Below are 24,092 nucleotides of genomic sequence, written 5' to 3'. Positions count from 1 at the left end.
CATTTTAATAAAATGACATTGACATATGCCTATCAACATTATTTTCTTAGTTGCAGCATATGAATGTCGAATAACTATGTTGTACACCCAAAACTCATAAGATGTCAACTATACTTTAATTTACAAAAGAAAAGAAAAGAAAATATGAATGCAAACTCTTAAAGAATTCCAGTTTTTCTAAACAATCCAGAGATGTGCAAATGTGGCTGCTTAGAAAGACCATTTTCACTGCTCTTATAGGTTTGATTACTCTGAAAAGCATTATTTTTAATATATTAAGTTTAGTAACTTTATTTTTTATTGGTGTGTTTTTCAAAACTATGTTTTAGTACCACCAGCAGGAGGGTGCCTGCATGGGGTGGTGGGTACACTGGGCTCAGGGTTTGTGTGGTCTGTGAGGGGATGATGATCATTGGGAAGCTGGAAGGAAGCGGGTGGGCTGGAGGCCATCTCTAAGGGCTGCTTAGATAGACTTCTAGGAATGGCTAAAGGCCTCATGGCAAGCTAATGCCATGCCACCAATAAGATTAAGAAATTCGCCCTAACCCAGTGGTCGGCAAACTGCGGCTCATGAGCCACATGCGGCTCGCAAGCTGCCGTTTGCCGCTCTGTGGACTAATGAGTTTGCCGACCACTGCCCTAACTGGTTTGGCTCAGTCACAGAGAGCATCGGCCTGCAGACTGAAGGGTCCCAGGTTCGATTCCGGTCAAGGGCATGTACCTTGGTTGCGGGCACATCCCCAGTAGGGGGTGTTGCAGGAGGCCGCTGATCGATGTTTCCCTTTCATTGATGTTTATAGCTCTTTTAAAAAAAGATTAAGAAATTCTTGGAAATAGGTCTCTGTAGGGCTGGGCATTTTTGCCATGTCGGAGAGGAGCAAGGTGCAGAGGGGAGCTCTGGCCTGTGGGCAGGGCCTAAGTTTAGTAGCTTTTTTTTAAAAGAAATAGTTATGGAAATTAGGTATATTCTGTAGAATGAGGTAAAGTTCCTTTTATTAAAGTTCCTGTGTAGGTCTAGTGTATTTCCTTATGGAATCAGAAATTACAGTGGTGAATAACTTGGCTAAAGTTGTGTAGCAGAGAAGTGGAGGAGGGAGGCATTTCTGTCCTAATAACTAGTAGCTATTAAGCTCTTATTATGTGCCAGGTACTACGCTAACATATCTATGTGTTTTATTTTCCTGAACTCTCACACTGACCCTATGAAAGAGTCACTGTTCTTGTCATCATTTTTATTTTATTTTATTTTTAAATTTCTAAATTGATTTTGAGAGAGAGAGAGGAGAGAGAGAGAGAGGGAAACGCTGATGTGAGAAACATTAATTGGCTGCCTCCTGCATGCCCTGTTCTGGGAATCAAACCTGAAACCTGGGCATGTGCCCTAACCAGGAATCGAACTGGCAACCTTTCGGTGCACAGGATGATGCCCAACCAACTGAGCAACACCAGCCAGGGCTTATTTTCATTATAAGATGAGAAAATTAAAGCTTAGAGAAGACAGGTAAAATGTTTAAGGTCACACAGTTAATAAATGGCAGAAAGAAAATTCAAACCCAGGCTATGGATGGTCAAAATGCCAACATACAATCTGTCATTTGATGGCCAATGTTTTTGTTCTGGTCCTCCAACCCCCTTTTTGATCATACTAACAGACTGTGTGCCTTTGGGATTAAGTATAAATGTCCTCATCAAAGAATGATGCTACATTAACCTTAAGACTGAAACTTCTCCAATATCCTTACTTATTTAGAAGACAGATTGAAGTTACTTGTAAGAACACAAGGAAAGCAATGCACAAGCAGGCAAATCACACTGGATTATCATAGTGAAACTTGCTCTAGCTACGAAGAGAGTGTTTCCTGAAAGACATATAAGTATTTTCTGTCCTGTGAGAAGTAGCCAGTATAGAACATTAACAAGTAACAGACATTAACTTACACCCACAAGGTAGACCAGTGATTTTCAACCTTTTTCATCTCATGGTACACATAAAGTAATTACTAAAATTCTGTGGCACACCAATAAATTTATTTTTGCCAATCTGACAAAAATAGGTATAAATTGTGGTCGAGTTACAAAAATAATAATAGAATTTACCTACCCTTTTTTATCTAAAGTGACTTTTTAAAAAATCCAGTGCCTATCCTGTCTAATAAAGAGGGAATATGCTAATTGACCTTCACACCATCACAAATATGGTGGTGCCCACAGCCAATAAGGAGGGAATATGCTAATTGACTGTTCCGCCCTCAAAGATGTTGGTGCCCACAGCCACAAGATTGTGGCTCCCAGTCCCCTCAGCCCCTAGGGGCAGGCCTGGCCTTGCCGTGCACCTGTCCCCAGAGTCCCCAGTCTGCTCAGCTCCCCAGCCACTCAAGGCTGGCCTGAGGCACAGGTAAGCCTCGGCTGTTGGCTGCCCAGCCGCCCAGGGCCATCCGAAGCTCAGGTAACCAGGACCGGCTGAGGCTTACGCTGCTGGCAGTGGCAGCAGCAGAGGTGTGATGGGGGCGTCACCTTCCTCTGATTTCCAGGTCACCTCCCACCCCTGAGGGCTCCCAGACTGTGAGAGGGGGCAGGCCGGGCTGAGGGAACCCCCTCTAGTGGATGAATTTTCATGCACCGGGCCTCTAGTACTTGTATATAAGGTTTGCTGCTACCAAGAATTAACCAATCTGACATACCCTTATTATTTGATGTGAACAATGAGATGCAACTCTATTATATGACCAGTATATTTATGGCTCAAGACAGGGCATTTACACCGATGGCTATTGTTATGTTGGCCATTGTAATTGTTTTTTATTTGACTATCTAAGGGAAAAGAGGTCAGTGCCCCTAACTAGATAGTCAGTTTTACATATTTTAATAATTCTTGAAAATCACTGGGTTAGACAAATGGAGAAAAAAAATGTTGCAATGTTTGTTTAAGAAGCTAATACTAAATTAAATGTCACAGTCATTTCTGTGGTTCTTTTTCTTCTACATGACAGTAGTACTGGGGGTTTTGGTCCTAATTATTCACATCTATTCATTACAACAGGTAGTAGGCATCAAAGCCCAGAGGGTTTGTTTTTAAGTTAGCTATTTCATCATCAATGCAAAAGTATCCTTCTTTGTTATTGTTAATCCCCACCAGAGGATATTTTTCCATTGATTTTTTTCTTTTTTTTTAGAGAGATTAGAAGGGAGGGGAGAGTCAGAGAGAAACATCAATGTGAGAGAGACAAATCAATTGGTTGCATCCTGATCAGGCCAGGGATCAAGCTTGCAACCAAGGTACGTGCCCTTGACCGGAATCCAACACGGGACCCCCTCAGTCGGCAGGCTGGCACTCTTATCCACAGAGCCAAACTGGCTAGGGCCAAAAGTATTCATTTATGATGAAAAAGACAGAAATAGATTTATAAAACTGTTTCTAGTTGAGATTAAATTATATGATGTGTTTAGCACAGCACCTGGATTATAGTAAGCAAGCATCTGTTATTGTTATTATTCCATATCTTAGCCAGTGGATCCCTATAGAATCAGTTTTTACCCACTTTGATGATATCGCAAAATCCTATATATTTCACTGAAATGACTGCTTGCTTGGTTGAATTTACCAAACTGCCAGGTGTTTTTAGACCCAGCTTGCAATTGTAGGCCACCCATAGGAAGGCCCAGCTCCAGGTTGTTTCTGAAACATGTGGACACAAGCCAGGTGAAACATGAGATAATTAATTGAGTGTTGATCCAAGTAAGTGTTTTGGAGGAAAAACAAGTTTCTGTTATCTAGTCTTGATGAAGTCTCCTGGGGAAGGAGGCATGCTGTCCAAGAAAAATCAGTATAGTTGTCATCAAAACTGGTAGGGGTTCCAACTCTTGATACTAATTTGTGAAGTCCCTTACTTTCTTCAGAGGTGTCTGTGTTTCTCTTTCATTGTTAAAAGGGGTAGTTATTTTGAAAGTCCAATTAGATGATGTATTAAAGGGCTTTAAAATTCATTCTGTATTTACATAAACCCCCACCATAATGTAAGTAAGGCCTGAAAATCCATTCCTGTAAAGTGTAGAATCATTTTTATTGAATGATTCATGAAATGCAGTCAGTTCCAGGGTCCAAGTGTGCCATCCACAACTGCCGAGTACCTGTTGAAGTTTGAAATGTTGAATTTTCCCAGTTAGTTGCCCATTTTAGGCCAGGAGAATATTCAGGATTCAGGGATCCATTTTCCTCTCTCTGCTTTCCCCAAATGGTTTGAGATGATCTGCTATTTCCCTGTTCTTCTACCCAAATAAGTGTTACTTTCCCTGAATGAGAAGGGGCTGATCAGAGGATGGAAGTCATTTTCAACCACGTTATTTATATTCAAATTCTCCCTTATAAGAGAGATTTTCACTGTGTTTTTTTAGAGTGGTTAAGTAAGTTATCCACAGTCAAGGTGTAATGGAACAGAGAAAAGTTTATTGGAAAGCACTGTGTTTAGGTGTGGAAATAACTAGATACACTATAATTTAGGCTACAATATATATGAACTGAGAGGAAGAATTGGCATTGTTGCTGAGTGCATGGTGTGACTTGAAGAGGGTGTAGGGGGGAAAAAACACCAAAAGGAAAAGCAAGAAAAAGGAGTAGGAGGAAAGGGACAGAGAACTGGTAGAATGCTGTGCTCTAGGCTCCTGATAATCCCTGGATCCTCAGTGTGTGTATAGAATCCTATATAATAAAAGCCTAATATGCTAAGTGTCCGGCCGGCCGTTCAAACAATCAAAGTGTAATATGCTAATGATATGCTAAGGCCACTCAAAGTGTAAACAATCAAAGTGTAATATGCTAATGATATGCTAAGGCCACTTGCTATGACGTGCACTGACCACCAGGGGGGAGATGCTCTGACTGGTAGGTTAGCTTGCTGCTGGGGCCTGGCCAATCAGGACTGATGTCAGAGAGCCAGTTTCGGCCCGACGGCAGAACGACTGGTCGGTATGACGTGCACTGCCCACCAGGGGGCAGATGCTCAACACAGGAACTGCCCCCTGGTGGTCAGTGCGCTCCCACAGGGGGAATGCCACTCAGCCAGAAGCTGGGCTCATGGCTGGTGAGCGCAGTGGCAGGAGTCTCTCCTGCCTCCATGGCAGTGCTAAAGATGTGCAACTGCCAGCTTTAGCCATCAGCCGGACATCCTCCAAGGGCTCCTGGACTGTGAGAGGGCACAGGCCGTGCTGAGGGACCCCCTGAGGGCATGAATTTCATGAACCAGGACTTTAGTCAAAATATAAATCACTGGAATTCTTTCCTTCACTGGTCAGATGGGAAGGGCAATATTTTAATATTAAGATTTAGAATTGGAATGTTATAGATATTAGTTTTTACATTGACATTAAATTTTACATTTACATTACAATTTTACAGTGTAATTTTACATCATATAAAATTACATTTTATAGTAAGGCAATGTAAATTGGCTACCGAGGTTATATCAATTATTTACTTTTGACCTTCTAACTCGCATTTCCACGGACTTCCAGAAACTAGGCAGCCATAGCAGAGAACAAACCTAAGTCTTATTGTTCCAAGGTATCCAAGACCCTTCCTTTTTTATTTAAAGCATAAGGAGAACAGGACATGCATTAACAACCAGCATTTCTAAGAGGGTAGGGACAACTCCAGTAAACTGGACACGTTCTATCAAAACCATCTTGGACAACCCATAAAAACAAGTGTCAAGTGTAAAAATAAGTCAACATACTAAGTAAGAATAAATGTAAAGCCAGATCTAAAATAATATTAAAAGACTAGAGGCCCTGTGCACAAAATTTGTGCAAGGGGCTTGTCCCTCGCAGCCCCGCCTGCCTCAACTGGCCCTCGCAGCCCCGGCTTCGTCTGGAAGGTTGTCTGGGAGGATGTCCAGAAGGTCGTTCAGCTGTCTGGTCTAACTAGCATATTACACTTTTATTGTTATAGATAAGTGGAAAGTTCTACTTACTTTAAATCATCGGCAACAAAACCAAGGGCAACTATTTTAAACATCTCTGGATTATTTTTGAAAATGCAAATGTGAAACAAATTAATTAGAGAGTAAATTAATTGGCATGACAATGTTTTATGTCAGGCAAAGAAGAGGTATAAAGGACAATTTGTCATACCATATGTTTAAATCCTCTCTGGATTTCTTGAAGGAAAGACTATGAAAGAAGCATAACAAAATAAAAATTAAATTACCTATAATAATAAAAGGGTAATATGCTAATTAGACCGGACATTCTTCCAAACGAAGCCGGGGCCGGGAGGGAAGGCGTCCGGGTCCTGGGTGCCTGCCAGAGGGACCGGAGGGAAGCCGGCGCCGGCAGCCGGGGGAAGGAAGACCTACTCTTGCACGAATTTTTGTGCATCCGGCCTCTAGTTTTACATATAAAACTAACTGTTGTTTTACTAGGTAATGCACAGTTTACTTAGGCTGGTTTTCCCCTCAGAAAATGAGAGCTTGGATGTAGGTAGTTCATTTTGGGAAGTGGTCCCAGGGAACAGGATCAGAGGGTAGTGGAGAGGGAAGGAGGCAAAGCCAGCACAGGGTGCATTCTTGAGTTGGTCACCGCTGTGGGCAGCTGGGGTTCTCTGACAAGCAGTGTAGACTGTGCCTCAGAGTGAACCGCACAGAGCATGGAAAAGGGGGTATTTGGCACTGGACCCATTCCCCCATTGGCCAATGATCTCACTCATATGTGGGATATAGTGATCAATATAAACTGATGAACAAAAATAGATCCAGAGACAAATGGCAGGGGAGGTGTGTGTGTGTGTTTTGGGGGGGGGGGGAGGGCAGGTAGAGATCAACCAAAGGACTTGTATGCATGCATATTAGCATAGCCAGTGGACACAGACACTGGGGCAATGGGGTCCTGCTCTCAGGGGTAGGGATGGCGGGGGTGGGAGGGATGTCAATCAGGGAAAAAGAAGACATATGTAAAACTTTAGACAATAAAAAAAAAAAGAGTTGCCCTGTGGGTATTAACTCCCTTGTGCTTCCAGGCTGCAATTGTGAGGGAGTGTGACAGATGCCCAGAGTCCTTCAAGGGGTAGCAGAAAAGCAATAGGTGAGAAAGGAAGAGATAAATGATGAAGCTAATGTGAAGTGCTATCAAGACGCACCTGTGAGCAGAGGTGCTGGCTGTGGCAATGTCTGCGGTAAAAGATGAGCAAAGAGGAAGACACAGGACATAGGAGGAGTCCACCACATCTCGCGTGCATTCTGGCTGCCTCATAGTGGCTGCTGGGGGTCTGGTATTAAGACTCCAGAAGGTGACTCTGGACTTACCAGCAAAGAATCCAGTGTCTGTGAGGTGGAAGTTGTGGCATTTTTTAAAGTTCACCCTCGTTTTACATCATCTGGATCTAGAGAGTCGTAACTTTGTCCTGGCTTCCATCTTTGAAAGGAGTAGCGTTAAGGAGGAGTATGGCTAATGAAATAGCCAGAAATCAATTTAATTCTACATGTTCTCTCTCATAAGAATGTTTAGATACTTTATAAGATGTAAAATAGAACAAAGTTATTTTGTTGGTGTCTTTTATGAGTTGGACGAGCAGAGAATAACTAATTCCTTTGGATTGAAGAAGTAAACCATAAAGGAGCATGGCAATGAGTGTTTTGCAAATAAATATCACCAGAAGGTGAAGTGATATTGACTTTTTAAAAAAAGGAAAAAGACATTTACATTAACAGGTCATCAATATCTGAGTCTGGGTGCATGTCCTATATCCACTACATCCCCCACCCCATGTAGCTACTCTCCTATAAACTTTGTGAGGCTCCTGGGATGGGAGAAGTAGACATTCTTCTGGTTGCTGTTTGTCATCTGTCCCTCATAATTTCTTCTCCTGGCCCTGCCTCAGACACCTGTGCATGTTTTGCCACTATGCTTACTTGCTATCTGATCTCAAACCACCGTTTTCCTCAGTCCCCAAAGCACCTCCTCCACAAAGTTGCTATTTGTCACAAGATTTTAATAAAAATTGGGGGATAATAAAGGGGTCAAAGCACAGTTGAAGATGCTAGCTGTATGGGTGACTTCACTATTCCTAAAGAGCTTGGCCAATCCTTACACTGGGGGATCCATTAGGGGCCATCGTTTTCTTCAGTTGCAAATGCCTCTGGTTGCTGAGCTCTGCAATTTCCCACCTGCCCACTTCCTCACATTTCCTGATGTCCCGAAATGTGGGGGTCCTCATATTTCTAGGGCAATTCAAAAATCCCTGTAATTTCATTATGCAACACCATTTGTAGCTCCTGCTTTTTCCTCGGTCTATTTCTTTCAGTCTAGTCCACAGGCAGTTCTTTAACAGAATAACAATAAGACCCCAAAACAAATCTTCCCAAATAAAAGTGATAAATTCTGCTACTCATTCAGAACATAGCTCCAGGGAGTCAACTTTAAAAAAAAGGAAATTTTATTTTCCTCATACATAAACAGAAGTTCAATTCTTCAAAATAGGCTTGGAGCTAGTTTGAAGCCTAAGGAGTATTCCACTGAAATATCAAGGTTTGAGATGGACTCAGAGGCTAAGGCTGGTGGAAATAGATTTTTTTAATGGAGGCATATTGAAGCTCATCTCCAAGCTAGAACAGAGGGAAAGACATAAGGACTTCCTTCCCCCAGCCCCAGTTTATTGGAGAGAACCAAGCACCAGAAAATACAATTATGATGACTTTACTGATGAATCGTATGGTTTAGAGATGTCATGTGCAGTGAAATAAATAGACATTTTAGACTAAATTGAATATTTAACCAAGTAAAAGAAATGGTGAGTAGAAAGACCACAAACAGTATTGTTAAAGTCTTGAATTGGGAACTCAGACATTAAACCTTTTACATTGGGATTAGAAAGTTCAGTTATTTGCCCAAGAATTTGCTCCCCACTGGAACTAATGATGAAATAAATCCCTCACCCCTGGTGTGGGGAGTATAATTTGAGAGGCTTTAGTTTTTCTCAAGTTAAAGGGCAATTGGGGAAAGCAGATCTTTGTTATTAATGCTCAAAAGCATGGAGATGGTTTTGGGCAATGCTTATGATTAATCAAAGAGATTATGAGTGAAATCAGAAAGAACTATCTGTCCTTATCAAATGTAAGCACTCTTTGGTGTCCTGAGGAGGGGATCATATTTAAGCCAAGCGACAATCTGTACTTCAAACCATAATGCATGAATTGAAGTTAATTAAAGCTAAGAAGTAAATCTATGCAGCTGCAAACAAATATTTACTGTGTTAGAACATTTCTGAGGTCCTCAGTGAGAGGTAAAGTGGGAAGAAAAATGTTCTTGAAAAAGTTATGCTGAAATTGGATTAGTTTTCTATTCAAGAAATTCAATTGTATTTCCTTCAAAGTGATTTTCCAAGTCAACAATAGAAGTCTTAATAATACATTGAAATGACACACTCTTTTCTACAGAACTCTTTCAGGAAATTGATTTTTATTCTTCAAACACCAAACTCCAGCATAGCCAGGAACTCGGGGGCAGCCATCTTCGTCAATAGCATTTTGCATAGTCATTCCTAAGAACTGGTAGAGAACTGGCTCAAGCTGAGGAGTGTGGGTTTGGGATTGGAGCACACTTTGAGCATCAAATCCACTGCGGGCCCTTATTGCCAACCCCTGCCGTTCTGAAGGTGGGATGTGCTCGGCTCCTTGCAGATAAAGCCCCCTCGTTTTGCAACTGAGACTTGTAGACCCCTGCATTGAGGTATCAAGCACATTCTGTGACTTTGATTGTTTCCCTTCATATCTTCTTTCTCACGTTTTCACCCCAAGTTCTATAAAATACCATCTGTAGAAACCTTTGCTAACACAAGTATTACCCTCAGTTTCAAACCTGCTTTCTGTCCTAATGCTGAGGACTCTGCCTGGAGGGTGTGGCAGGCCAGCTGCTAGCTTTTGTCCAACCTGCTGCCTCTCAGAACTTTCCCCTCTGCTCTACATACTGTAGCCCCAGGTTAAGCAATGCTTCATCCCCTTGCCAGAATGAATTCCCCAGACATCGTGCCCCAGGTCAACACAGAGCTCCTGAACTCGTTCCTTTCGCAGAGGAGAGAATAATTACAATCATGAACTGCATAACAACATGTTTGGTCAACAGACTGAATATAGACAGTGATCCCATATGGTTGTAATGGAGCTGGAAGATTCCTATCACCTAGTAACGACAAAGTCATTACATCATACGGCAACACAGCTCTGTGTTGCCAGCCTCGTTGTGATACTGTGGTCTCTTGCTTTGAATTATGATAAACATACTATGACTTATGCCACATTTTCACTATCTCGATCCCCATCTTACCAGCCCCTCAGTTACATCTGAGGCAGAGTCCTTATCCTGATCCCTCATCTCTCCCCAAGTTTCTCTGGGATCAACTGGCTGTTCTACTTTTTCCTGTCCTCCTTTCCAGTGAATGGAGATCTGTCCTTGAGTAGAAGTCCCCATATTCGAGCCACTGATGCCAAGGACCAGATCAATCCAAGGTCAGTTTCCTTCCTGTTTGGCACTTCCTCCTTACTTCACCCTAGCCAGCCCCAGGTGGCCATTGACGGCTACTCCTCTCTGCCACCTGCCTCAGCTCATGACAACGGCCTTTTCCTATACCTACACTTTCTCCTTGTCCCGGAGTCTCTCTAGCTTCATTCTTAGCCATCCCTGATCTTGCTTTTTAAACAGAATCAACATCCAGTAACAATAATATTATGTCACTTTTGTTGAACATTTCCTAAGTGAACTAATTACCTCAAAGTCTCATGACATCCCCAAGATAGGTGTTATCACCCCATTTTATAGATGAGAAAAATGAGTCTTGGGGGATCATATATCCAGAAGGTAGGGAAGCCAGAATTAAGGTGGGTTCTAACATCAAAATCCAAGCTCCTCCATTTTACCAAATGGCCTCCCTGTGAGAAGAGTTGCCATATAGTATCTTATCTTTATACATAGGCGGATATACTAAGACAGACTCCCTCATCAAGGAGCAAGCCAAAATTTGAGTCAAATTCAACTCTAGAAACTTTTGTTTTTTCTCCACTACAGGATGCTGACTTCCACAATGGTATTTACTGCTTTACAAGTTGTATATTTGCTTTGCAAAGAATAAAGTACACTTGCTACTTTATACTTCATAAGTCGTCTACTTGCTTTGTCAACACTCAGCTTGCAATCAGTGTAAGTGCCCTTTAATAATAAAGTCTCATGTAATGAGATCTGAATTGTGGCTTTGGATGGCATTCTTCCCTTCTGCTTCTCTGCCTCCTTCTCTGCTTCCCCCTCCACTTGTCCTTGGAATGATTCATCTTCCCATCTTCTCTTCGGCAGGCATACATTGTCCCCTGAGGGTGCTTATAGAACTTGAAATATCAGCCAGAATGCAAGCTTTAAATTACAGCGAGGAATGGAGCTGTCAAGCTCTCTGGTGACTCATGTTTGTTGATCGGTACCCTTTCTCCCTGTGGGCAAATCCATGTGGGATGTTAAATTCATAATTGGGAGATGGGTTGGCAAAATAAGATTTAAAACAAGAGAAATTAGATGAGGTGACTGGGTGTGACAGGCTACAACAGTTTGATGCATTGATTTTTGCATTTGGGATTTTATTGCTGCAGACTTTGGCTGGTTGAATCCTCGGACCAGGACACAGACTCGTTTAGAAAAAGTTGTTATTGTGGTTGATATACTCAAACAATTTTTAAGAGTTTTTAAAGTGAGGTGTTCAGTAAAAATAAAAGTAAAGAATATGTAGAAGTTATAGAGGATAAATACAGTAAATATCCACTTATCCACTGATTAGACCAGAAACAGAACATTGCCAAGAATGTTTAAGTTTCTTGTGTGTCCCTTTCTCATCATATTCCATTTCCTTTCTCAAATAACTATGATTCAGCATTTTGTGTTTATAATTTCATTTTTCCCATCATAAAATTACTTTTACTTGAATCTATAAACAGCTTTATTTATATATATAAAACTGTTTGTATACTAGAGGCCCAATGCACGAAATTCATGCACGGAGGGGGGTTGTCCCTCAGCCCAGCCTGTACCCTCTCCAATATGGGACCCCTCAACCCCGGGCAGTCGGACATCCCTCTCACAATCCAGGACTGCTGGCTCCCAACTGCTTGCCTGCCTGCCTGCCTTCCTGATTGCCCCTAACCGCTTCTGCCTGCCAGCCTGATCACCCCCTAACCACTCTGCTGCCAGCCTGTTTGCCCCCAACTTCCTTCCTCTGCCGGCCTGGTCACCCCTAACTGCCCTCTCCTGCAGGGTTGATCACCTCCAACTGCCCTCCCTTGCAGGCCTGGTCCTTCTCAACTGCTCTCCCTTGCAAGCTGGGAGCCTCCCAACTGCCCTCTTCTGCTGGCCATCTTCTGGTGGCCATGTTGTGTCCACATGGGGGCAGGATCTTTGACCACATGGGGGCAGCTATATTGTGTGTTGCAGTGATGATCAATCTGTATATTACTCTTTTATTAGATAGGATAGAGGCCTGGTACAGGGGTGGGGGCCAGCTGGTTTGCCCTGAAGGGTATCCTGGATCAGGTGGGGGTTCCCTTGGGACGTGAGGCGGCCTGAGCGAGGGGCCTGTGGTGGTTTGCAGGCCGGCCACGCCCCCTGGCAACCCAAGTGGAGGCCCTGGTATCTGGGATTTATTTACCTTCTACAATTGAAACTTTGTAGCCTGGAGCGGAGCCAAGCCTGGGGCTCCCTCCGAGCCGGCAGCCATTTGTGTTGGGGTTATAATTGAAACTTTGTTGCCTTAATCGGGTGGGCCTGGCCAGGGTGTGCAGAAAGCTTTGCTTCCCCTGTTGCCGGCAGCAACCCTGGCCTGCTCTCTCAAGCTCCATTCTGCCGCCATTTGTTTGAATTTGTTTACCTTCTATAATTGAAACTTTGTAGCTTGAGTGGAGGCTTAGGCCTGGCAAGGGCAGGCGGAAAGCTTGGCTTCCTCTGTTACCTAGGAAACTTTGCTCTCTGTGGCTGTAGCCATCTTGGTTTGGGTGAATTTGCATGCTCGCTCTGATTGGATGGTGGGCGTGGCTTGTGGGCGTGACTTGTGGGTGTGTCGGAGGTATGGTCAATTTGCATATTTGTCTATTATTAGGTAGGATATATATACATACATACATACATACATACATATATATATATATATATATATATATATGTATGATCATGCCATATATATTTTTATCAAAAAATTTTAAAACTTCATGAATTTTTAAAAATTAATTAAATTTCACAAGTACATAGTAATCCACTATAGTAACACGCAATTTATTTATCTTTCCTATTGTTGATGGGCATTTGGGTTGTTCAGAATTGTTGAGATAATCGATAGTTCTACTATGTACATTCTTGGGCATTTTTCTTGGTGCATATGTGGCATGGGTTCCCAGGAATGAATTCCTGGATTGTAGGGTATACACATCTTCAATTTTAGTAGAAAAAGACAAACTGTGTTCTAAATAGTTAGAGCAACTATAGGATACGCCTATCCTATCTAATAAAAGAGAAACATGCAAATTGACCGTACCTCTGGTACCCTCACAGGCCATGCCCACCAGCCAATCAGGAGCGAGTATGCAAATTAACCCAACCAGAATGGCAGCAGCCATGGAGCTGGAGCAAGCAGGAGGCTTGGGTTGCCCCCAGTGATGGAGAAAGCCAAGCTTACTGCCTGCCCTGGCCGGCCCTGGCCTCCGCTCAAGGCTACAAAGTTTTAATTATAGAAGATAAATAAATCCCAGGGCCTCCTCTTGGGTTGCCAGGGGCGTGGCCGGCTTGCAAACCACCACAGGCCCCTCTACCAGGCCACCCCATGCCCCAAGAGAACCCCCACCCTAATCTGGGACACCCTTCAGGGCAAACCAGCTAGCCTCCACCCATGCACCAGGCCTCTATCCTATCTAATAAAAGAGTAATATGCAGATTGACCATCACTCCAACACACAAGATGGCTGCCCCCATGTGGTCAAAGATGGCTGCCCCCGTGTGGACACAAGATGGCCACCACAAGATGGCCAGCAGGGGAGGGCAGTTGGGAGGGACCAGGCCTGCAAGGGAGGACAGTTGGGGGTGACCAGGCTGGCAGAGGAGGGAAGTTGGGGGCGACAGGGCCTGCAGGGAAGGGCAGTTGGGGGTGAGGGGACCCAGGCCTGCAGGGGAATGCAGTTGGGGGGGACCAGGCCTGCAGGGGAGGGCAGTTAGGGGTGACCAGGCCTGCAGGGGAGGGCAATTAGGGGTGACCAGGCTGGCAGGGGAAGGCAGTTAGGGGTGACCAGGACTGCAGGGGAGAGAAGTTAGGGGCAATCAGGCTGGTAGGGGAGCAGTGAGGCATCAATCAGGCTGGCAGAGGAGCAGTTAGGCATCAATCAGACTGGCAGGGGAGTGGTTAGGGGGTGATCAGGCTGGCAGGCAGAAGTGGTTAGGAGCAATCAGGAAGGCAGGCAGGCAAGCAGTTGGAAGCCAGCAGTCCTGGATTGTGAGAGCGATGTCGGACATCCCTTGAGGGGTCCCAGATTGGAGAGGGTGCAGGCTGGGCTGAGGGACACACACCCCCGTGCACAAATTTCGTGCACCGAGCCTCTGGTCGGCAGTATAAAATCCATCTTTTCCCACATTCTCACCTGCATGTAATGTTGCCAGACTGATTTCCATTGTGGGTGTGATATCAGTTCACTGTACTTTGAATTTACACTTCATCATTTATAATAAAGTTGAGCATCTTTTCCTATATTTATTTCCACTTATGATTATTTATAATGTTCATATTCAAGATTTTGCCCTTTATTATTGAATTGTTTTCTTTTTAATTGATTTGCAGGAGGTTTTATTTTGATTTAAACATATATTAGATATTAATCTGCTTCAGGTTTTTGTGTTAAAATATATTTTCTCAGTTTCTATATTTTATTTTAATTATTTTTATAGCTTTTGAATGAAATTAGAGAATTTAACATTTTCTTGTATGGTTTTTTTATTTGTTTTAAGAAATTCTTCCCTACATGGAGGTCATATGTCATTAGCTTTTTGTCTTTCTCATCTAAGGCTTTAATGATTTTTAAGTGCAATGTGTGATGAGGAATTTTTTTTTCATCTGTGGATACCCAAGTGTTCATAATAATTTATTGAAAAGTACATTATTTCTTCAATGACCTGCTATACACTTCTTGTCATATATCAAAGATCCACATATGAGTAGATCAACTTTTGGACTTTCTATTCTGTTTCATTTGACAAGACCCCTCTGCCATAATTATTATGCTTTTAGAATCATTCTAAGACGGGTGATAAAGTACGTACCTCTTTTTCTTCTTCTTGGCCCTTTGCTCTTCCATATACATTTTTAAATCAGCTTGTCAAGTATCACAAATGCCTGTTAGAATTTAGATGGGAATATCATTAAAATTATCAATCAGTTTGGAAAGAATTGGTGTTTCTCTGGTAGCAAGTCTTTTTATGCATATAAAGGATGTATATTTATGTTATCTTTGTATTTCTATAAAGTTTTATACTTTTTTCATAAATTTCTTGAACAATTCTTATAGTTATTCTTAGATATTTTATAATGCTGATGTTATAGATATCTTTTAAATTTTTTATTTTATTTGCTGAAATTTATTTGTTGAAATAAAAATTTTTACTCTTAAAATTTTATTTTAGAAATTAATTTAATTGATTTCTTATGTAAAATCAAACTTGCACTCCTGGGATCAACCAAGTGATGCATATCATAACACACATGCACACACTTCTGGATTGCAGTTGTTAATGTTCTAACTTTTGTATTTGTGATCAGGAGCCAGATTGATCTGTGATTTTGTTCTCATGTTACATGGGATTTTGTATCAAAGTCATACTCACCTAATAAAGTGAGGTAGAGCTATTCTTCTATACACCAAGATAGGTTGTATAAAATTGACATTATTTTTTCTTCTATGTTTGCAGACTTACTTCTTTCCTGACTATTTGCTGAAAATAGTCTTCTGGACTTTGCTTTTCTGTAGGAAGATTTTAAACTTCTGATTCAGTTTCCTTTATGGTGATATGACTGTTTATATTTCCCGTTTCTCCCTAACTAAACTTGGTAAGTGATATTTTTTTCTAGAGGTTTATCCATTTCATCTGAGTTTTCAAATGCATCACATAAAGTTATTCATAACGCCTACTTACTGTCTTTTTAATCTTTGAAACATCTATTTTATTCCTAATATTGTTTATTAGTGTCTTTTCGTCTTTTCAAATAATTACCTTGAGATATTTATCCATTTTTATTTGTTTTGTCAAAGAATCTTGATATATTTTTACCCTGATATTTTTCCAGGAAATTTTCCTGCCCTCTTATAAAGTAACTAGAGGCCCAGTGCATGATTGAATCATGCACGTGTAGGGTCCCCTACACGCTTTTGCTTTCGATCGCGGTAGAGCTGGGTGCCTGTCCGCTGGTGCCGGAGTGGACAGGCACCCAGCTCCCATGCTTTCACTTTTGATCGCAGTGGATCTGGGTGCCTGTCCGCTGGTGCACCAGGCCTTTCAGAAGCCTCCAGCGCGGCGGAGGCTTTCGAAAGGCCTGGTGCCGGAGCAGACAGGCACCCAGCTCCCCCGCTTTTGATGGTCCGCGGCGGGACGTGAGCTCGCTGCCCCAGAGGCCCCTTCTGTTCTGCAGCACAGCCATGGCGCAGACGCTGAGCTCGCGCCACCACTGGCGATGCGAGCTCAGCGTCCTGCCGGCCCAATCGGCCACCCTGGCCACCCCGAGTCCCGCCCCCTGTGCCTCCCTCTGGCCCAATCGTGGGTGTAGCGGAGTGATGGTAATTTACATATTACCATTTTATTAGGTAGGATATCCTCTGTCAATCAATGGCATTTAGGATTATACTGGACACTTGAAAAAAAGTCACCTTTTCTCTCACAAATACTTTACATGCTTCTGTTAACGTAAAAAAAAAGCCCAAAAAACTAAAACAACAATAACATTCAAACCTGTAAGAACTTTTGTGAGTTTATTTGAGCCAAACTATCGACAATTGCCTGGAAGCAGAATCTCAAGGTATTGATATAGCGCTCTGGAGAATGGCAGGTTTCCAGCTTGTTTTATACATTACAATCAAAGGAGGAGACCGAAGTGGGTCACAGGAAATCCACTGGTGATAGATTAGGGAGGCAGGAGAAGGCAAAGTGGGGAAACCTCTGGGATCGGGTGAAAAGTAAAATGATACACCTGTTTCCTTTACACAGGTGGGTACAGGATAGTTAACGGTCAACAATGAACATGATGACAATAACAATGAGGGGATTTGTGGTCTGCACCCTGACGCCATTTGTTGTGCTCCATCTGGAAAAAGGGAAGTTACGAGTTACCTTGACATTCCACAGGTATGTTATCTTAGATGCAAAAAGACTACAGGCTCAGTAAAGATGGAAGTTGATCTTTATCAGGGAAGATACTGGCCTAGGACATGACTACCCACTATACACTGCTTTTTAATGAAAAGGCTTTGATTTCAGACCATCTTTTGTGGTTGCTTAGGTCTCTTGAGTTAGCAAGGCCGTCACACAGGTGTTCCCTGAGTTAGTCAGGTTAGCATGTGGCCTTTTTTCCTCCACACGTCTTAAGCATAAACTTGGGTAGAACTCCACTTGGAAAAATAATTATGAAACTAGTTAAATTTAGGATATTAATTGTTCTCCTGTACAATCTTAAGTAGGAGACAGATTGGGTGCTCATATAAACCTTTCACTACTTTACCTCCCTAAGCTTTTGCAGACAGGTCTGAACAGGTTGGTTTTCAAATCCTCTAAGAAGCAATCCATCAGTTCAGAACACATCAGAAAAGGACAAACAGAACCCTGGCTGCTTCAACCAGGGGGCAAAGATGCAGAGTGCGATTTGATCTAAAGGTCATAGAATCTCTGCATCCAACCTTATTTTGCATTGCACTCTCTCACCTTTTCCCTGCAAGCTAAATGAAATCATCTATCTATCTATCTATCTATCTATCTATCTATCTATCTATCTATCTATCTACACTGAGTGGATAGATAGATAGATAGATGGATGATCTCTGAACGCATAATAATCTGGCCACTCAGTATGTATCCTATATAATAAAAGGCTAATATGCAAATTGTCCCCTCGACCAGGAGTTTGACCAGCAGTCAGGCCGGCCAACTGCCCATGTCCCCTCCCCCTGGCCAGGCTGGCTGGACCCACCCATGACGAATTCATGCACTGGGCCTCTAATATATATACTGAGTGGCCAGATTATTATGCGTTCAGAGATCATAATAATCTGGCCATTCAGTGTGTGTGTAAATATATATAAAATTATCAATATATATATATGTATCCAGATAGGACCCACACTTGTTGGCTTTGCTTCAGTTCTTTCCTCTGTTTGGAATTTTTTTCTTGCATCTATTTTGCCCAAAACATATCTTTCCTGAAAATATGTGATGGACACCTGTTAGGGTTCCTGCCTAGCCTATGACATTCCTTTGGATTCCTTTCATTCTCTGTCCACAGTAGTGATTTCTGCTGCTTTGTTTGTTATACCTGACGCCTCTACTTTACCATTGCTAAAATGATCAGAGCTGACACCTGACCAAAGCTGAAACACTTTGATCCTCTCTTCTAGTAATTTGGAACTGAGATTTCAAGTTTTAGTGAGTCTCCAAGGGTCCCCTTGGACCTAGATGGTATAGGCTTTGGGGCCTAGGGATCAAGCCCTCAACCTGGGCATGTGCCCTTACTGGGTATTGAACCAGAACCTTTAGGTGCCCAACCATCTGAATAGGATTTCTGGCCAGGATTTCTCCATCTGTTTTAATTTTACTTCACCACCACAACTAACAGGCCCTTTTGTGTGTATGTTACTAAATTTCTGTAAATGTGTGTTTTGAATATATTTTCTTCTATTTCAACTATAGTACTCAGTATGTGGAACAAGAGTTATTAATCTATTTTGTGCCATGAATTCTTTAGCAGAATGAGACAGACACAAAATCAGAAAAATATATTTAAAATAAAGCAAAAACACATTGGGCTCCAAAGAACACCAATTATATTAAGACTAGCTTTCCCGTTGCAGGAAAAAATCCTGCAATGGGATTTCCTGCTGCACTCTACCCCGCCTCCGTTCCTCCCTTGTCCCCCGCCCACCTTCTCCTCCAGCCCGCCCGCGTTTCCCTTCTCCCCCGGCCCGCCTCTGCCCCGCCCTTGTCACCCGGCTCACCTTCTCCTCCAGCCCGCCCGAGTTTCCCTTCGGCCCCGGCCCCGCCTCCGCCTCCGCCCCGCCCTTGTCACCCGGCTCACCTTCTCCTCCAGCCCTCCCGCGTTTCCCTTCACCCCGGCCCCGCCTCTGCCTCACCCTTGTCACCCGCCCCGCCTTCTCCTCCAGCCCGCCCGCGTTTCCCTTCACCCCGGCCCCGCCTCTGCCTCACCCTTGTCACCCGGCTCACCTTCTCCTCCAGCCCGCCCGGGTTTCCCTTCGGCCCCGCCTCCGCCCCGCCTCCGCCCCGCCCTTCTCCCCCGCCCCACCTTCTCCTCCAGCCCGCCCACGTTTCCCTTCACCCCCGGCCCCGCCTCCGCCCCGCCCTTCTCCTCCCCCCCCCCTGCTTGCTTGCTTCTTCGAAGCTTTACTCCCTTCTGCAGCTCTTGGCTTCTTTGGATGCTGTCTTGATATGCAAATTAGCCGCCATCTTTGTTGGGGTAATTTGCATACTCATCCTGATTGGTTGGTGGGCGTGGCTTGGCTTGTGGGCGTGGCTTAGGTGTAGCGAAGGTGCGGTCAATTTGCATATTTGTCTATTATTAGATTAGATACGGCTCTTAAAATATTAAAAATCATATTTATAGTGTATGAATGTAAACCTAGAAAATTATTTGTAAGCATCTCATATTACTGGTCAAAGCACACTTTTCAAATCTTTGCCAATTTCTTACCCCTTTCCTTTTTGTGTGTGTGTGCAGACAACTTCTGCACTAAATAAATATAAATATGAATTCTTAACTAGTACAATACCTAGTGTTGCCTGAGGATTTTATAATCCAAATTCAAATTTAATGTCAGGGTGGCCTTGCCCTGAGGTAAAGAAAAGTTGAAGGGCTAGTAAGCAAGAAGTAAAATAAACAAAAGTAAGTTCAAACCTTTTTTTTCAGTGGCCTTTATGGACAGTACTAAAAAAACACAGAAAATATTGAAATTTGGAATAGATCATGTTGTTGAGGCAAAAACTTAACTCAAATTAGAATACACTTACAAATGAGCAAAGAAATTAATTGAAGAAATTTAATCCTGGTGTATTAAGATGCTCTCAAATGAAGTTTGTTACTGAGAACGTGGGAAGGATATCTGTGTAGGGTCAGGATTAGAAGTTGCATGTGACATTAACAAATAAATAACATTTTGTCCTGTTTCGTTTTTGTCTCCAGCTTTCTTACATGCATGAGTAAAGAAATTAATCAATGAAGTACTTTTGAGAATGTGACTTAAGAGGAGCATTGGGTGGGTTTCCTTGGCTAAGATATCAGTCTCTCTAATTTGTCCTTTGACCTTTATCATTTCATTCTTTTGGATCTTGATTATTATTATTTTTTTTACTTTACCATTTTCCAGATTTTTAAGTGTGTCTTTGAAACATTAAATATGAACACCTATCATTAGTTATCATACAGCTACTAGCAGATTAGTTGATAGGTAGCTGATAGCTGTTTTCTAGGACCATGCAATAGCAGAGAAGTTTCTGATAGGAAAGATATAGGATGTATATTCAGATTACTTAGACTACATTCCTGGCTGCACTGTTTTCTCTGAACATTAGTTTCATAATTTTTTAAGGAGTATTGATTATATATGTCCTATATATAATCTGCCCTATATATGTCTGCCCTATATATGTCAGAAGGCCATTATATAAAATTGCACTGTAATTAATAAATGTTACCATCTTCTTTAGTGCTTTCATGTAAGTCAAAGAGTCAGGAAAGTGAATTAGAGGTGAAGTGAAAAAGAATGTTATTTTTAATGATTTTGCCCAAGATTGGCCTACAAGGCCAAGTTTGAAGCTCAGAAGTACAAAATAAATTTAAGATGCAGTGTCTAAAAGAAGTTTACACCTGAAGTGTTGTCACTTTTAATTTACCCATTCACCTAACCAAGCATCAGCAAACAATTACCAAGCACCTATGCCATGCCAGGTGTGGAAAGAGCAAAGTCGGATAAAAACAAAAACAAAACCTGTCATACCCCCACTCTTCTAGTCTAGTTTTAGGATTCTTATCCTTATGTATTACCTTTATTCATTGAGTTTTCTTCTGTTCAACACTTTCAAACCATTGTTTCCCAAAGTGTTCAGGCCTCTAATTAAAGAGATCTTTCTCTGTCAAAAAACCCAAGTTTTCCAAAGGTAATGAAAGAGGTCATTTTTGTAAAAGAAAATGATCTGACCAAGTATAAATTCTTACCACATGCATGGCTGTATTTATGTATTGGGTGGGAGTGGCATGGAAAGTGGCACATGTGACATGCGGAGGGACCTCTGACAGTGTGATGTTAGGAATCCAGATGACTGGGAAATCATTAAAAACAACCAATAGCACTTTTTATTTCAAAGCATCTCAAGGTGCCTACACAAAGGTTACAGTAAAATTGTTGAAATCAAATTAATCTTAATTACAGAAAATATCTAGTGGATGCCACACACTCATCTTAGATGGCTATTCCAGAATGAAATGGGTGAGCATAATACATTGCCATTTTATGCAACTTGAAGAACACTATTTTTATGTTTTCTTCTTGACTCTCCTTTCACTTCACATTACCTTCCCCTAGTCATAAACTCTATTTGAGAAGTTAAGACAAAAAATTTAATAAAGCAGCATAATCAGTGCAATGTTGTTTTCTTCTTTTTGCATAATCAGAAATATTGCAAAGAATTATAGTGGGAATCGGAAAATTTCTGAGAGATTGGGCAACTCACTGAACCCCTCTAAATACCTGTGAAAATGCCAATAAAGGTAACTTGCCTACCTACCCCATGAAATGGTCATGAACATCGAATATAATCACTCATGAGAAAGCTCTGTTTTGTTGTAGTTGTTATTTTTTACCCTCCCCCCCCCAAAAAAAATGCCATGCAAGTGTAAGATCTTATTAGTTTAGTATTAGTTTGTGCTTCTCAGTCTGCTCTTTTGTTTGATTTTGTCTTCCTCATTGTGCCCCTTTTACAAGCTGCTCCACAGAATGGAAATAGATCTCCTTTTATTGGTGATTATATCTGTGTCATGGAAATGGAGTGCCATGTGTGCTGGTGACACCCGCTCCCCATCACACCGAGGACAGAGTGGTGTAACCTTGCTATGGAGAGTGTCACTGTTCACAGATCACCTGAGGCTCCAGCCCTGTCTTCAGTCTGCAGGGTGATTTACCGTGCATGCTAGAATGGGAGATTATAATGCTGCAATCGGAGGACAGAGCTCTCACTTGCATTACAGAATAGGCCATTCATAATCCTGTCCACAGGACGCACCATCTTCCCTTAACAGTCTGAATAATGTAGTAGCAGAACAGCAAAAGAAAGTAATCTGGGAAATGAAACCAACCTGCTATTAAGTGATGTATAACACTGATCATCCCCAAAGTATTCCTTGTTCTCATTACATTTTTAACTTTCTGTAAGACAAATTAACAACAGTAATACCTTACGGATGCCTGCCACATTGCATCGTAATAAAGCAGGAAGGGCATAGTCACATTTTAATTTTATAGAAAGGGAAATAAGGTTAAAAAAAAATCAGGTTAAAAGCTTGCTCAGTATTATGTACCTCAGTAGTAATAATTTGCAAATCAAACATGGACCTTTGATTCAGTGATTTTGGTTTTTATTTTATTTTCCAGGAAACATGCCCTAAAAGCTTATATAACACCTGTAAGTATCCGGGATGGCCATTGACTATACATCTGAAAGGTCTTTAGTTTGAAATTGAAGGATTCTAGAGTTTCTCCACCAATGGTACCATCTGGAGCAAATTAAAGGTGATGTAACCACAGTATCACACAAATATAAAAACATCACCGTAATTATTTTTAAGAAGTATCTTGTTAAACAGGCAAGGTTTCTGATTTGATAGCTGGATATATATCAGTTCATTGAACAAAGTATCAAAGATGTAATCGTCTGTTTCAGTTACTGTTTAATAAATTCTTGTTCTGCAGGTGGTACAAAATGTCCTCATTTTCAGAGGGAGAGTTGCAGAAGAGTGGCACTGAGCTCAAAGTACATTCTTTGTTCCCCTGATGATAAAAGCCTCAGTCTATCAACCGAGGTAGCCAGTTCAGCAAAGGGAGGTGGATAGTGCCTTCCAGGTCAGAGTCTTTCTTACGGGTGCTTCTAAGGCCATCTTGGCAGAGGCCCATTCATATTTATCTGTGAACTCTGTCCTTTGTTACATGAGAAGGCAGAGCAGAGGCACTGCTTTTATGGCACCCGAAAAGTCCTGACTAATGGCTCAGTTCCCTGCTTATGTAATGTAAAGCAGCTCTCCCACAGTAGGGACATGGCAGAGAAGATTGCTTTAAAGAATTTGAAAAGAGGCTTATGTGGAAAGGGTATGTTAGGCGTCAAGATACACTGTCCTTACTTTCACATTCTGCGGCATTCCCACGGCGAAAGATGGCGATTTGGCAATTATCTAGCAAATGTGATCGATGTTAATGGACAATCTGGCTAATCTGGCTTTTGAAAGTAGATTTTTAGCAACCAGAAGTGGAATGCCAAGAGGGCTGTTCAATGCATTTCTTTTTTATTTTTAAGTTAAATTGCAGTTCCTGAGTTTATCTTGCAATTGCCCCCATGACGTTTTCAATACTATTTTGGCAATAACAACACTTGGTTCTTAAAGGGTCCCTCACATTCAATTAGTTCAAAGTAGAATCAGGTATATGTAGGTTATCGGTTCCCATCCTGCCTTCTGATACGAATATGAGCTGCAAGCTTTGGTAACTCTGCTCCTTTCACTGTCCTTCTTCTTTTCTGAATTCTAGCCAAGATGATTTCTGATTTCCTCGGGCAACTTCATT

The 24,092-nt window shown here is 42.0% G+C and overlaps 1 long non-coding RNA gene across 1 annotated transcript; it reads left to right on the top strand.

Moving 5' to 3' along the window:
• The first annotated feature begins 17,255 nt into the window (after positions 1-17,255).
• Positions 17,256-23,135, top strand: LOC129151447 (uncharacterized). Its single transcript, XR_008558127.1, has 3 exons — positions 17,256-17,388; positions 20,447-20,519; positions 22,911-23,135. It is a non-coding gene; the product is annotated as an uncharacterized LOC129151447 (long non-coding RNA).
• Positions 23,136-24,092: the final 957 nt, after the last annotated feature.

This window comes from Eptesicus fuscus, chromosome 14 (assembly GCF_027574615.1).
Source record: "Eptesicus fuscus isolate TK198812 chromosome 14, DD_ASM_mEF_20220401, whole genome shotgun sequence".
NCBI classification, from domain to species: Eukaryota; Metazoa; Chordata; class Mammalia; order Chiroptera; family Vespertilionidae; genus Eptesicus; species Eptesicus fuscus.
This window is presented reverse-complemented; position numbering and strand designations above follow the sequence as displayed.